General features: G+C 56.5%; 1 pseudogene; it reads left to right on the plus strand.

Moving 5' to 3' along the window:
* The window catches only part of LOC120663518, a 29,069-nt pseudogene that overhangs the window by 10,483 nt on the left and 3,046 nt on the right, over positions 1–15,540 (plus strand).

Consider the following 15,540-nt stretch of genomic DNA (forward strand, 5'->3'; position numbering starts at 1 on the left):
GTGCCGTCAGCCCGACGCTTATGCGTCCAGATCCACTTGCCAGTCACCACATTGCAACCAGACGAACGCGGCACGAGGTCCCACGTCTGGTTGGCAAGAAGAGCCGCGTACTCCTCTTCCATCGCGCGACGCCAGTGAGGATCCGCCAAGGCGTCGCGGATAGAGGAGGGTTCCGGAGAGACCCGCGGCTCTCCCTCGGTGGCGGAGAGAGTCGCGGCCTGGGACGCCATCCGCCGAGTCACCATGGGATGGATATGTCGATGATCCCGATGGATGACCGGCGGGTGGTACACCTCCGGCTCTGCGCGAGGGGGAGCCGGAGGAGGCGGCGGCGGCGGCTGCTCCGGTGTCGGCGTCGCAGGAGCCTCCGGAGCAGGAGCCGGAGCCGGTGTCGGCGCGGAACGACGCCGGTACACCTGCACCGGCTCAGCGTACCGCTGCGGCGCCGGGTTTGGCGCCGGACGCCGCCGCTACACCTGCACCGGCTGAGCGTATCGCTCAGGTGCAGGGGAAGGCACCGGGGCCGCGCGAGGCGCAGCAGAAGACACCGGGTCCGTGCGCGGCACAACCGGAGGTCCGGGGGCCGCGCGTGGCTCGACCGCGGGCCCCGGGGCCGCGCTCGGCGCAGCAGGGATCACCGGAAGCGGTGCCGGTGCGCCGTGAAAAACTGCAGGAAAAGGACAGACAGGTAACGGTGGCTGAACCACCAGGTCAGTCGGAAACAGAGTCGCGAGCTCGGGATCAGGAGAAGGTGTGGAGGAGGTGGAGTAGGGGAAATCCGACTCGTCGAAAACGACGTGTCGGGAGATCAGAACGCGGCGAGAGGTGAGGTCAAAGCATCGGTACCCCTTGTGGTCAGGGGAGTACCCAAGGAAAACACAACGAGTCGAGCGGGGCGCCAGCTTGTGAGAAGCGGTGGCGGAGGTGTTAGGGTAACACGCACACCCGAAGACCCGAAGGTGGTCGTAGCGAGGAGGGGTACCGAAAAGAGCGTGGTGTGGAGTGGGAGCAGGAGAAGCAGTGGACGGAAGGCGGTTGAGCAGGTAGGTGGCGGTGTGGAGGCTCTCAGCCCAGAAGCGCGGGGGGAGAGAAGCCTGGATCAGAAGGGTGCGCACGACGTCGTTCGTCGTGCGAATCATCCGCTCAGCCTTGCCGTTCTGAGGAGAGGTATATGGACAAGACATACGCAGCTGAACACCCCGAGACAGGAAGAAAGACCGGGAGGTGGAGTTATCGAACTCCCGCCCGTTGTCACACTGGACGGCCTTAACGGTGAGGCCGAACTGAGTGGACACCCAGGCAAAGAAGTGGAGGAGGGTGGGGAAGGTCTCAGACTTAGCGCGCAAAGGGAAAGTCCAAGAGTAATGAGAGAAATCATCAACAATGACCAGATAATATCTATAGCCAGACATGCTGAGTACAGGAGATGTCCATAGGTCACAGTGAATGAGATCAAAGGCATGCGCAGCATGCGAAGAAGAAACAAAAAACGGAAGTCTAACATGACGACCTAACTGGCACGCATGACAGAGGTGCTCAGCAGGAGCCCTAGTACATGGAACATCGGTACTACGGCGAATCTGAGCCAAAACGTCGCGGCCGGGGTGACCAAGCCGGCGGTGCCTGGTGGTGGAAGAAGGCGTCACGGCAAAAGCAGAAGACGAAGAAGCCGAAGGCGAGGCAGCGGAAGCAGGAAGCCGAAGAGTGTAAAGGGGCCCCGGGCTGTCACATCGGAGAAGTGGACGCCGGGAAGCCGAATCCTTCACAGTAAGACCAGAAGAGTCAAATTCGATAGAACAGGAGTTGTCAGCAGTAAACTGGCGAATAGAAAGAAGGTTGTGAACCATTTGAGGAGCAACAAGAACATGAGGAAGACGAGGAGCAGAACCCACGGCGGTGACAGGAAGGCAAGACCCATCACCAACCATGATAGAAGAAGGACAAGAAGGGTGTGGGGGTCGGACAGAAGAGAGGATACCAGCATCGGGAGTGGTGTGGAACGAGGCGCCCGAGTCGGCGATCCACTCGGTGCTGGTCGGCGGCGTCAGTCCCATGGTGCTGAAGGACTGCGCCAGAGCGGCTTGGTCCCACCCCCCAGGCCAGGTCGGTTGCTGGCTGGGCTGAGCGGGCGGGGTCCAGGAAGGCGCGAAGAGTGGAGCAGCACCAGTGAACATGGCCGCCGGCTGGAGCTGAGGACGAGGCCCCCCTCCCGGACTCTGGAACGGCCACATCGAGATGCGCCCTGACCATGGGTTGCTGAAGGATGGCCAGGGCGTACCTCCAGCAGCAGGGGTGGGAGCCGGAGCCGGAGCCGGTGTCGACACGCCGTCCCGACGGCCCCCACCGGTACCGGTGTTGCCAGAGGCAGGGCCACCAGTGCCACCACCACCACCACCCCGTCGCCGGCGACGTCCACGGCCCCCCCTCCTCCGGTCTGCCCAACGGGAGGAGTAACAGTGGAGGAGGTCGGTGGAGTAGCAACGAGCGCGGCGGGGGTGGGCGAGGACGATCCGGGCGCGAGACCCCTGGTGATCTCCTCGAGGGCGAGGTCGTCCCGGACCTGCAGGAAGGTGGGGAAGGGCCTCTGGCGGGCGATCCAGCCCTTCAGGTGGTCGTAGGTGCTGCTCAGTCCCCGTAGGACATTGAGCACCAAGACTCGATCGGACACCGGATCCCCGAGGTCGTGGAGAGCATCGGCCATGCTCTTCATCCGCCGGCAGTACTCACCGACGGAGAGGTCCCCCTGCACGAAGGTACGGAAGGTGGCGTCGAGCTGGAGGGCGCGATACTCGGCGTTGCCGAGGAACTGTCCCTCGAGCGCCACCCAGGCCTGCCGCGCGGTGCCGCCGTGGGTCCGGACGAGGTCCTGAAGATCCAGGGAGATGGTCCCGAAGATCCAGGACAGAGCGACGCTGTCGAGGCGCAGCCACGTCACGTCCCGCGCCTCGATCGGCAAGTCGACGAGGACGTGGTCGTCGAGGGCGTAGCGGCGAAGGGTGAGGAGGACCTGGTCCCGCCAGCGGCCGTAGGAGGAGGACGCGGGGTCGAGGAGGACGGAGACCAGGGCCCTGATGTTCTGGACGCCGGCGGCCTGGAGGTGGAGCTGGGCGACCATGGGGTCGGTCGGGTCGTACCGGGGTCCAGAACCAGCGGGAGGGGGCTGGTGGGAGGAAGAAGCGCCATGCTCGGGGTCGACGGGAAAGCCGGAGGAGACTCGGAGGTAGCGCTCCGCCTCCGCGACCCGGAGTGCGAGTGCGTCGGCCGTGGCGCGCTCGCGCTCTCATGCGAGGGCTGCCACACGGACTCGCTCCTGGGCCGCCGAAGCCTCCGACTTGGCGGCGAGGAGGGCTGCGGCGAGAGCGGCGTCGGCCTGCTGCCCTCGGAGGGCGGCGGCGGAGAGCGGCGCATCCGCCGGCGCCATCCCGAGGCCGGACCACGCATGATCGGCGGCTGCTGCGGCGTGCTGTTTGCCAGCAACGATGGCGGCACGGTGGGCGTCCTGCGCTGCAGCCCACGCGGCGGCCTGCTCGGCGGCCGTGGGCCCTGCGGGGCCCGCACCCGCGCCAGCAGAGGTCGCGGCGGGCGGAGGGCCCTGCTGGGCTGCAGGGGCGGCCGCAGGAGGCTGCTGGGCGGCGCTGGCGGCCGCAGGAGCTCCCCAAGTGGCGGCGCCAGCACCCACGGCGGCGGCGGCGTCCACGGCGGCGGGATCTGCGGCGGCGGCATCCACGACGGCGGGATCTGCGGCGGCGGCGGCAGCACCCGGCGGCTGGAGGGAGGAAACCAGGGCGGCGGCTCGCGTGTGCCCAGCCTCCGCGTCCGCGCCAGCTGCTGCAGAGGAGGCGGCGCGGATCTGCGGGCAGGGGGCAGCAGCGGCCCAGGCAGAGGATCTCTGCGGCGGCTGCAGGGGAGGCGCGGCAGCAGAGGAAGAAGAGGGGAGGGGAGGGAAGGAGGAGAGAAAAAACTGGCTCTGATACCATAATGACGGGAATAATTGATCTATTCCTCCAACCCTAGATGGGTGGGTATATATAGTTCCAATACATGGGCCTCTAGATGGGCCTTTATACATATGGGCTCAATATACTCCAACAGCTATATTTCACAGTCATAATTGATGCCCCATTCTCCTTTTACATAGAAGGATAGAAGTCTGTATCTTCAAATAGTAGTTCCATTTTCTGAGGAGCGTTCTTGTTGTTCTGTTGCTCTTAGAGTCTTAGACATGGCCATTGGTTCATTGTATCCTGAGCTTTTGTGTTGGTAAGTTCCTGCTGTGCTTCTAATACCAGTTGTCCATTTTCCTATTTTCCTCTGCAGGTGATATCATCATCGCTGCTAGCTATGGCAACTCTTATAGACATTTTACTAGGAGTGAAATTGCAAAATTGTGATGTTGATAGTACCAGTACAGAAAAAAGGAGTCTGTCAAAAGTTCGATCTAATACACTTTCTTCTGCTGAAGCTGCATTTTGTATGCATAAATGTTTCCTTGATGTCCTCAAGTCAAAAAGTGCTGTTATACGGTCAGCTACATACTCATTGCTTACAAGTTATATCAAACATGTCCCTCATGTTTTTTATGAAGAAACCATGAAGAAACTTTCTCCTACTATACTTGGTGCATTCCATGAAAAGGATGTGTCATGCCACTCTTCTATGTGGGATACAATTCTTGTTTTCTCTAGAAAGTTTCCAGAGGCTTGGTCATATTGCAATATTCACAAAGTTGTCCTCAGTCGATTTTGGAATTTCCTACAAAATGGATGCTATGGGTCCAAACAAATTTCATATCCTCTTCTAGTTCAATTTTTGGACTCTATACCACCTAAAGCAGTCATGGGACAACAATTTGTTTTTGATTTTTTGCATAATCTCTGGGATGGAAGGAACCAGAGGCAGTTATCAGCTGCTGACAGTTTGGCTTTCTGTATTGCCTTTAAACATATTTTTTTGTGGCTTCTAGAAAATGTATCAAGGTATCCTTTCTGAACTAGTTCAAATTGCAATTGTTTTGTGATTCCTGGAATTCCTGTGTAATTACCTTATCTCTTTTTACAGATATTCTGGAGAAGATTCTTCTGATGATACCCCTATCAAGCTTATAACAGATATACTTGCCAAAATAGTTTGGCGTGACTATCTTTTATTGTCCGGTGGCACAGCTGGTAGCGGTGCTCAGTTATCTCATAAAAATTCAGGGTCAGTGGTGAACACCCAGTACCCAATGCACTATCTTCAAGATTTGGAGAAATGTATTGTTGAAATACTGGATGTAGTTGCGGATACTGAAAATCATTTACTCAATATTTCTTGTGAGTTGCTGGTGAGGGACTGTTTGGACATAATCCAACAAGGGGAGAAGCTTTCAAAGTTTCAGGACCATGTAGAGCAACTTGTGTCTGTCTTCTTATCTTTGCATCAACTCGTTGTACACAAAGGTAAAACGTGGCCACTAGAAAGATTAGCAAGACCACTGGTTGAACAGTCTTTGCCAGCCATCATGTTCGTGGTAAGACCAGACACTTGATTTTGTCATGAAGATTAACATAATCTTTTTTCTTTTACCTGTATACTCTCTGATAAAAAATGTAAGCCGTTTAGTTGTTTTGCAACGCAAGATCAATGTTATTAGATTCATCATGAAAATTACCTATTTTTTTCCTCAGATGCACAGGACAGCTGAGTTTCATTAAGAATCATGAAAAATAACTTTTTGGATCATGCATTATTTATAGCAGGAGTAGGATAGTTATGTCGTCATGAGCACAAATGAATTATTATTTTATCATTTCTTGAACGTGAAAATTCACGTCTACGCTCCAATAAGGCTGTTCAGAAGAGGAGGATTCGTCCAGGAAGTTCTAGGATTTAGTTCAAGTTAAATCCTTGGGATTGGTTTCCCTGTCCCCCCTACCCAAATAGGCTCTAGAAGTTTAACAGTACAACAATCATGTAGAATGGGTAAATGAGCCAGATGTTCAACCAGTGTTACAATCTCTGCTACAAATGGTTTCATTGGTATGCAAATGATAGACATGAGTGCTTCATTTGAACCACTAACTTGTTAATTCTAGATCTTGTTGAATTAAACTCTGTTGGCATAAGATCTTAGACGCTGGTAGAACAAGCTTTTAAACGTCCTGAGAAAATTTTCCTTTTAGCACCAATCTAAGTGCTATTTCTTCAGTTTGTTACCATACTATTGAGTTGCATGCACCGACCAGTTCAACCCAAAAGCCTAAGCTGATGGGGAAAGGTGGGCAATTCACTTATACTCCAACACTCCCTCTCACGTGCAGGCTCCCCCAGGCCGCAAATGTGGAATATTGGAGTGGGCAACAATTTATTTATTAAATTGTGCCAGCCAGGATTCGAACTCGAGACCTCTGGCTTTGATACCATATTGAGTTGCATGCACCAACCAGTTCAACCCAAAAGCCTAAGCTGATGGGGAAAGATGGGCAATTCACTTATGCCAGTCCGTCGGTTCCTACCTTCGGCTTCTCCTCCAGTCTCACCGTCTGCAGTGCTCCCGCTGTGACTGCGGGGGGATGTTAGAGTATATTTGGTAGTTTAAATATTGTATCCGGACTGCCATACATATCCGGTGGGGTTGCCTTGCACCCAAGTCTTGTACTCTTATATATACCGGCTGAGGCCTCAAGCTAATACAATCCATCAATTACACCAATTCTATCCCTTCTACATGGTATCACGAGATTAGGGTTTGAGATCCTAGACTATCTTCCGCTACCCTAACCCTAGCGCCGCCGGCGCCCCTCCTGCCTCCTGCGTGCCGCCGGCCGTCCCCAACGGCTCCCATCCAGGGCCCCCCTTGACGGCCTCCTAGCGCGCCCCCGGGGAGGTCCCCCATGACCTCCGCCAGGGGCAGCGCCCTCCATTGCGGCGGATCGAGTTAATCTGCCGCCATCCTTGCGTCTAGCAGCAGCAGATCGTGACGTACCTCGTCACCGCCGCCATGAAAGCTGTCGTTGACGACCCCGATCTGCGCTGCCGTGGTGGCACTGTGGCAGCCGCAGTCTCCTCCGGCGTCCGTGCCCTACCCCGTGCTGTCGTGGTGGCAGCAGGGGCCCCGACACAGCGCGTCGACCTCGTCGCCGGCGGCATGCATGACGACGCCGCCCCTTCACCACGCGGGCTCCAGCCGCCGCAAGGGAGGGAGCCGCCCGGCTTCAACCGCCCCTCCGCGGCCCCTCCCGGCGGGGAGCCGCTCGGCGCAGGACCTCCAGCGCCGCCGCAGGGAGCCGGCCGCCCGCCTCCCTCATCGCCGTCCGCCGTCCCTCTCTCTCACTCTGTTTCTTCTGCTTCAGATGCGGTCGTTGACCGTGACGGGAGAGAAGGAAAAAGAGGAGATTGAGAGGATTGCGCTATGCGCACCCAGAGGTAGGGCTGGAAAAATAGCTCGTGGCTCGTAGCTCGGCTCGGGCTCGGAACGGCTTGGCTCGGCTCGGAGCAGCTCGCGAGCCTCAAACGAGCCGAGCCGAGCCAAATTTTTTGACTCGCAAAAATAGCGAGCCGAGCCGAGCCGGCTCGTTCAGGCTCGCGAGCCGGCTCGCGAGCTCGACCCAATACAGTTTAAGAATAATTTCACGATGATTGATGAATTAATTCTTCATCATTAGTGATATAAATTAATATTTATACATATAACATAGCAATTTGTATGTACATAAGAAATATATGCCACATAATTATTGTTATCATTCAAAAAAATAAATAAATTTATTTTGAGTTTAGTTCACATTGTTTAGTGTGCCTCGCGAGCCGGCTCGAGCCGGCTCGCGAGCCTCCACCGAGCCGAGCCGAGCCTGATTTTCTGGCTCGCAAAAATAGCGAGCCGAGCCGAGCTCGGCTCGTTCACTTGCCGAGCCGAGCCGAGCTCTCGGCTCGGCTCGTTTCCAGCCCTACCCAGAGGTGCTACACGAGCTGCTGTTGATTTGTTTTTTTTGGTAATTCCTCTGTTTTTTACTCGAGCACTGCTCGAGATTGAGTCGCCCACCGCCCGTCGACCGCACGCCTCTACTTCGACATCAGCATCGACTTCACCGGCCTCTTCTTCGTCTTCGACTGTGCGGCATAGCGACATGGACGGTGCCCTAGGGGACGCCCATCTGTGCCGCCCACCTCGTCGCCTCGTCCGCACGTCGATCTTCGCCGGCTCGTCGTCGCCTCCACCGATCGGGCCGCCTCCACCAACTTCGTCCATCGTTGTCTCGCCTCACGCATACTCGGTCTGATCAGCCGACATGCGCGATCCACCTGGCTCCCGTGACGTCCGTCATCGTATTGCGTGCCTCTTCCCCGTGTATGGAGGGTGGTCGCTGCTTCGCCTCTTCGGGCAGCAGCGGTACCGTCCGTGGTGTTCCTCGTCGTTGCATCTTCACCGCCGCCGACTACGTCCTCGACTTCGTCCACGCCGGCCACTTAGACCGCATCTTCGACATCGTCTACGACTACGTCAGTGCGCCTTGCGCGCACATGGTCTTCACCGAGCTGTTCGAGTTCTTCGTCGCCTTCTTCGAGCTCCGCCGCCGCGTCCTCCGGATCATCAGGCCTTGCGCCAGATCGTCCGGGGTTACCTCGTCGCTTCGTCCAGCACCACGTCGCCATCGTCGCCGTCCACTTCTACCCCTTCGTCTACTCCAGCAACTGCGGGCTGCATCGGCATCTTCTTCCTCGCCGTTCTTCTGCGCCTGCGACCGTCGTGGATGCCTTCTCTGCTGGTCCCTCAGACAACGGCGTCTTGGTGGTGCACTCTCCCTCGCACGTCTGGTCTTGGCAACACCGGTGCGTGCCATCGTCCCCGATGCATTCACGGGTCTGGCAAACCCGGGGATGTGTCGCTCGATGGCGTGTCTGCGTCGACTGCGGCATCGACTCTCTCTTCGACTGCCTCGACGCGTCGCCGCCTTCGTCTCCGGCGTCGTCTCCGTTACGCCTCCACCATGACGCTTCCTAGTGCGCCCGCGGCTTCCTGTGCGGCTCCTTACCATCGGCGACCTCGACAGCTCACCATCGACCACGGCTACCCTACGCACGATTTCCTCGACCACGGCTACTTGCTCCAGTTCGGCTTCTTCGACATCGGCACAAAGGGCTACCATCCGCATGAGTTTCTCGCCGGTTCTCTCCAGTCGCAGCATCCGCATTGCGCCGACGCTACAACTGCGGGGGGATGTCAGTCCGTCGGTTCCTACCTTCGGCTTCTCCTCCAGTCTCACTGTCTGCAGTGCTCCCGCTGTGACTGCGGGGGGATGTTAGAGTATATTTGGTAGTTTAAATATTGTATCCGGACTGCCATACATATCCGGTGGGGTTGCCTTGCACCCCAAGTCTTGTACTCTTATATATACCGGCCGAGACCTCAAACTAATACAATCCATCAATTACACCAATTCTATCCCTTCTACACATACATCGACACGTAGACGTGGAGATCGAGACAAAGTTGCATCCTTCTTTGAATTTATGGTTACACAACTTACATAGCAATTGAAGTTGATTCTATAAAACATTATGCTATTGATGCAGCCTGCAGGATACTCCAAGCTTGGTTAAGCTTCTTTCAGTTTTGGTTGAAATATTTGGACCCATTCCCCTATTTTTAAAGAATTATCATGGAAAGTCAGATGTCAAATCTTATCTGGAGTTGTTCAATTCTGAACTTCTCCCTTGGTGTTTTAATGGAAAATATAGCACCTGTAACCCAAAGATTGATTTGTTGCTTTCGTTATTTCAAGACGAGTGCTTCTTTGACCAATGGTGTTCCATCATCAAATATACTAGAACTGAACAAAAGCACTCCATTGATGATAAGACCTCGAAAATGAAGAGCCGATTAGAATTGCTTACACTGTTGCTTCAGAAAGTCAGAGAAAGAATTGCTGGGGGAAAGCTAAGAAACTTACAGAAAAATGGTTATCTTCCAGAACATTGGCGGCATGATTTATTAGATTCTACTGCAACTTCTGTCCTCTGTGATTTGACTGCTGCAGACCGTCGTGTTAGTTTTTTGTGGTATGTGCTTCAATCCCTTAGTATTTGTTTCTTTGTGAATTGTTGGTGGTGTATATGTGAGCCCATGTATAGAGGCCCATGTATAGGATCTATATATCCACCCTTCTAGAATTTGGAGGAATACAATCTATTATTCTCTCCTACATGGTATTAGCCTTCTAGGATTTGGAGGAATACAATATATTATTCTCTCCTACATGGTATCAGCTAGGTTTTCCTCTCTACCTCTCTTCCTCTAGCTGCTGCCGCCACCGGCACCATGGCCGGCCGGCCGCCGGCGCTGCCCCTCTTCCCCTTTCCTCCCTTCTCCTCCTTCCCTCCCCTTTCCTCTGCTCAGGGCGCAACCACCCCCTACGCCGCCGCGGTGGCTGACGCCACCGGCGCGCCCCCCGCGGCCTTCGCGGCCCCAGCCCCTACTCCTGCCGGCGCGGGTGCGGATGCGGCCGGCGCGGCCTGCCCCGCGGATCCCGCAGCCCCCGCGGCCTTCGCGGCCCCTGCCCGTGCGCCTGCCCGCTCCTCCGGCCGTGGGCGTGGGAGGCGCGGTCTCCGGCGCAGGCGCGTGGCCGCACCAGGACGCCGCCCCTGCAGCGTGGCCCCAGGGCGCCCCCGCGGCCGTGAGCTTCCCCTGCGCCCTGCTGCCCAGCGCGCCCCTGGGAGGCACGCCCGACGCCGCCGCCCCAGCAGCGTGGCCCCAGGGCGCCCCCGCGGCTGCGAGCTCCCCCTGTGCCCGGTTGCCCAGCGCGCCCCTGGGAGGCACGCCCGCCGCTCCGGCCGTTGCGTGGCCTTGCGCCTCTGCCGCCGCCCCCACCACGGGCTGGCGCCTGGGCTGCATGCCAGCTCCGGCCTGTGGGCCGTGTCCTGCTCCTGGGCTGGGCCAGCTCCCACCAGGCCCACGCGAGCCTGCTGCCGCCGCCGCCTGGTGCCGCGCCGCCGCACTGGATGCGTGCGCCTCGCCGGCGCGCCTGCTGCCCTCGGCCGGCGCGGCTGCAGCCGGCGGCCGCCCCTCCTCTGCTCCAGGGCACGGGCACCGCCGCCGCTGCCGCCCTCCGCGCCGCAGCCCAGGGCGCGCGCGCCGCTGGCGCGGGCACGCCAGGCGGCGCCGCCGCCGCCGCCCACCTCGCGGCCGGCCTGGCCGCCGCCGCCGCTGCCGCCCACGGCGCTGCGCCCACGCCACCCATGGCCGCGCAAGCGGCGCCTCTTCCAGCGCCCGCGCCGCCCGTGGCCGCGCTCGCGGTGCCTCTACCCGCAATGGCCGCCAATGCTGCTACGACCGACGCGGCTCTCGCCGTGGCCCTCCTCGCCGCCAAGTCCGAGGCTGCAGCGGCTCAGGAGCGGGCCCGCGCGGCTGCCCCTCGCTTGGGAGCACGAGCACTCCGCGGCCGACGCTCTCACTCGTCGGGTCCCTTTCACCGAGCACGGCCCCCTCCTTGGTACTCCTCTCACCGGCCAGACTGGGGGTGGAGGAGGCCGAGCGCGTCGTCGGCGGAGGAGACTTGGTGGTGGTGCTCGGGGCACTCCGGACCCGACTCCGGCTCCCACTGCTGCTCCTGGCCCTGGAGGTATGCCCTGGCCATCCTTCAGCGCCTCATGGCCAGGGCGCATCCCGGTGTGGCCGTTTCAGGGTCAGGGGGGCCCTCGTCCTCAGCCCCAGCCGGCGGCCATGCTCGCCGCTGCTGCTCCCCTGTGCGCGTCGTTCTGGACCTCGCCCGCTCCACCCAGCCAGCAGCCGACCTGGCCTCGAGGGTGGGACCAGGCCGCACTGGCGCAGTTCTTCAGCGCCATGGGCCGGACGCCGCCGATCAGCACCGAGTGGATCGCCGACTCGGGTGCCTCCTTCCACACCACCCCAGATGCCGGTATCCTCTCTTCTGTCCGACCCCCACACCCCTCTTGTCATTTTTCCATCATAGTTGGTGATGGGTCTTGCCTTCCTCAGATGGTTCATAACTTTTTTTCGTCTTCCCAATGTCCTTGTTGCTCCTCAGATGGTTCATAACTTTTTTTCCATTCGTCAGTTTACAGCTGACAATTCTTGGTCCATCGAGTTTGATTTTTCTGGCCTCACTGTAAAGGATTCGGCCTCTCGGCATCCGCTACTCCGGTGTGACAGCACGGGGCCCCTTTACACCCTTCGTCTTCCTTCTTCCGCTGCACCACTCTCGCCTTCTTCTTCGCCCTGGCCGTCTTGGTATGCCGCTTTTGCCGCGACGCCGTCTTCCACCACCTGGCACCGCCGTCTTGGTCAACCTGGCTGCGACGTTCTGGCTCAGCTCAGTCGTAGTACCGATGTTCCTGGTACTATGGCCACCTTCTGGTCTTCGGGTGTGCGTGTTACTCTAACACCTCCCGCCACTGCTCCTCACAAACTGGCGCCCCGCTCGACTCGTTGTGTGCTCTTTGGTTACTCCCCTGACCACAAGGGGTACCGATGCTTTCACCTCACCTCTCGCCACGTCCTGATCTCCCGACACGTCGTCTTTGACGAGTCGGATTTCCCCTACTCCACCTCCTCCACACCTTCTCCTAACCCCGAGCTGTAGTCTCTGTTTCCGACTGACCCGGTGGTTCAGCCATCTTTTCATGTCTGTCCTTTCCCTGCAGGTTTTCCCGGTACACCGGCACCGTTCCCGGTGATCCCTGCTGTGCCGAGCGCGGCCCCGGTGCCCGCAGTCGCGCCTCGCGTGGCCCCCGGACCTCCGACCGTGCCGCGCGCGGACCCGGAGTCTCCTGCTGCGCCACGCGCAGCCCCGGTGTCTCCTGCTGCGCCACGCGTGGCCCCGGTGCCTTCCCCTGCACGTGCGCGGTACGCTCAGCCGGTGCAGGTGTACCGGTGTCGTTCGGCGCCGACACCGGTGCCGCCGCGGTACGCTGAGCCGGTGCAGGTGTACCGGCGTCGTTCGGTGCCGACACCGGTGCCGCCTCCTGCTCCGGAGGCTCCTGCAACGCCTCAACCGGAGCCGTCGCCGCCGCCGCCTCCACCGGCTCCCTCTTGAGCCGAGCCGGCGGTGTACCACCCGCCCGTCGTCCATCGGGATCCTCAGCATATCCATCCCATGGTGACTCGGCGGATGGCGTCTCAGGCTGCGACTCTCTCCGCCACCGAGGGAGAGCCGCGGGTCTCTCCGGTACCCTCCTCTGTCCGCGACGCCTTGGCGGATCCTCACTGGCGTCGCGCGATGGAAGAGGAGTACGCGGCTTTTCTTGCCAACCAGACGTGGGACCTCGTGCCGCGTCCGTCTGGTTGCAATGTGGTGACTGGCAAGTGGATCTGGACGCATAAGCGTCGGGCTGATGGCACACTGGAGCGCTACAAGACTCACTGGGTTCTCCGGGGGTTCACTCAGCGACCTGGTGTGGACTATGATGAGACCTTTAGCCCAGTGGTGAAGCCTGCTACTGTGCGCACGGTCCTCTCGCTTGCGCTCTCGCGCTCCTGGCCTGTGCACCAGCTGGATGTGAAGAATGCGTTTCTTCACGGCACTCTGTCAGAGACTGTCTACTGCTCTCAGCCAGCGGGATTTGTGGACTCGAGTCGTCCGGATATATGTGAGCCCATGTATAGAGGCCCATTCAGAGCTACGAAAGCTAAGTTCAGACTGCAGGGGGGTGTTGGTGTATATGTGAGCCCATGTATAGTGGCCCATATATAGGATCTATATATCCTACCCTTCTAGGATTTGGAGGAATACAATCTATTATTCTCTCCTACATGAATGTTTTTATATCCAGGTGCCAGCACACAGGTTTGATTTGTCCTTTTATGTGTAAAATTTCAGTGCTGCACTTGGTGGCTCAGATCAGGAGGATCAGATCTGTTTTCTTTCTGCTGAGACTGTTCATAAAGTTCTAGGATCCATTGTTAAGGATTTGGCATCGGCACTCTTGGTATCAACTTTTGAATGGGCAAGGCTTGCATATTCTCTGTTGCTGCCTTCGGAACCCGAGCATTTGAAGCTTCCAGAAGAAAATTCCCTGCCAATCAACTTTGAGATGGCTCGATTCGCTTTTAAAGTACTTCAGGGTAGCTTCTTTTCACTAGGGAGACTTGAGGAAAATTCTGTATTTCCTTCTATTCTGGCAGCTCTGTTTGTTATTGAATGGGAATGTAGCATGTCTTTGGCTACTGATGATGAAAGTGATTTGGAAGATCTTATAAAAGATATGGATGTTGGTTCTTCTATGGGCAGAAGCTCAAAAGATTATTTGGATGAGAAAATGCATTTGAAGGCTAACCTTGCAGAAAGCATACATGCTTTTTGCCAAAGCTTAAGTCCATCCTTTTGGAATAACCTTCCTTCATGTACAGTGAATAGATTGGCAAATATTCTAGCTCAATCTGTCAGGTATTCTGTATTTCAGACAAGAGACTTGCATGTGGAAAAGACAGCAGTCTTATGTTCTGAGTGGGTGGTGGAAATGTTGAAGCTCGTTTGTCTTGATGACATAAACTTGCAAAGCTTTTTTGATCTTTTGCTATCTGAGGGAGAATATTGGCCGCTCTGGTTGAAACCATGTTTACAAAATGGGCTTGCATCTATGAAGGTCCAGTTGGAGCCGGCTATTACAGTTGACATTGTAAGAGTTCTTTTCTCTGTCTTCTTTCTCCCCATAGTCCTTGCTTTTATTTGGACAAAATATTTGAGTAGCACTTCTTTGGATGATGAGTCAAATCTTTATGAAATTTCTGCATAGTTGTTAGCTTAAATGTGTAACTTAGCTGTCGTAGCTCTGGAGAACTAAATCAATAATTCCTTTGGTGCAGGAACTGAAACACGAGCGGTTTGTTGCTTTCGTTGATAGGCTTGTTCTCAATCTTGGCTTTGGTGAAGTGATTTTAGGTATTCCAGGAAATCTATGACGTGCCACATCACAATCAATTGATATTACCTCACCTATGTCTTCCTTGTCTAGAGCATGGGTGGCTGGTGAGATCCTTTGCACTTGGACATGGACAGGGGGAAGTGCACTGAAAACATTCTTGCCTTCTCTGGTTCAGTACATGGAAAAGGAATCACATCTTGAGGTTAACATTGTGTCTTTGTTGCTTGACACACTGTTAGGGGGCACCCTTATGCATGAGAGTGATCCATGGGTACTGTTTAATGCTTGGCATCTTTCTGACAACGAGATTGGGAAAATTCAGGACCGTTTTCTCCGTGCTCTTGTGGCTTTGTTATTTACCACCAACACCAAGAATTGTCTTTGGAGAGAACCTGACACATTTGTATTTTTTGAGCAACTGTTGAGCAATCTTTTTATGGGCTCAACAGTAAATAGAAAATGCCTGAAAGTTCTTCCCTTTGTTATGAGTACCATTATAAAACCATTGCTGCAGAAATTGAATGAAGATTCTCCGTATGGTGATTTGGTTAGGAAAAGCATATTGAGTTGGCTTGAGGCAGCCATCTCTTGCCTGTCATCCAGCCCAAGGGAAGTACCAGTGCAAGGTAGGCTTCATTAGAATTCTTACTAGATAACTCACATACAACACTGCCTTTACAA

The sequence above is a fragment of the Panicum virgatum genome, chromosome 3N (assembly GCF_016808335.1).
Source record: "Panicum virgatum strain AP13 chromosome 3N, P.virgatum_v5, whole genome shotgun sequence".
Taxonomy (NCBI): Eukaryota; Viridiplantae; Streptophyta; class Magnoliopsida; order Poales; family Poaceae; genus Panicum; species Panicum virgatum.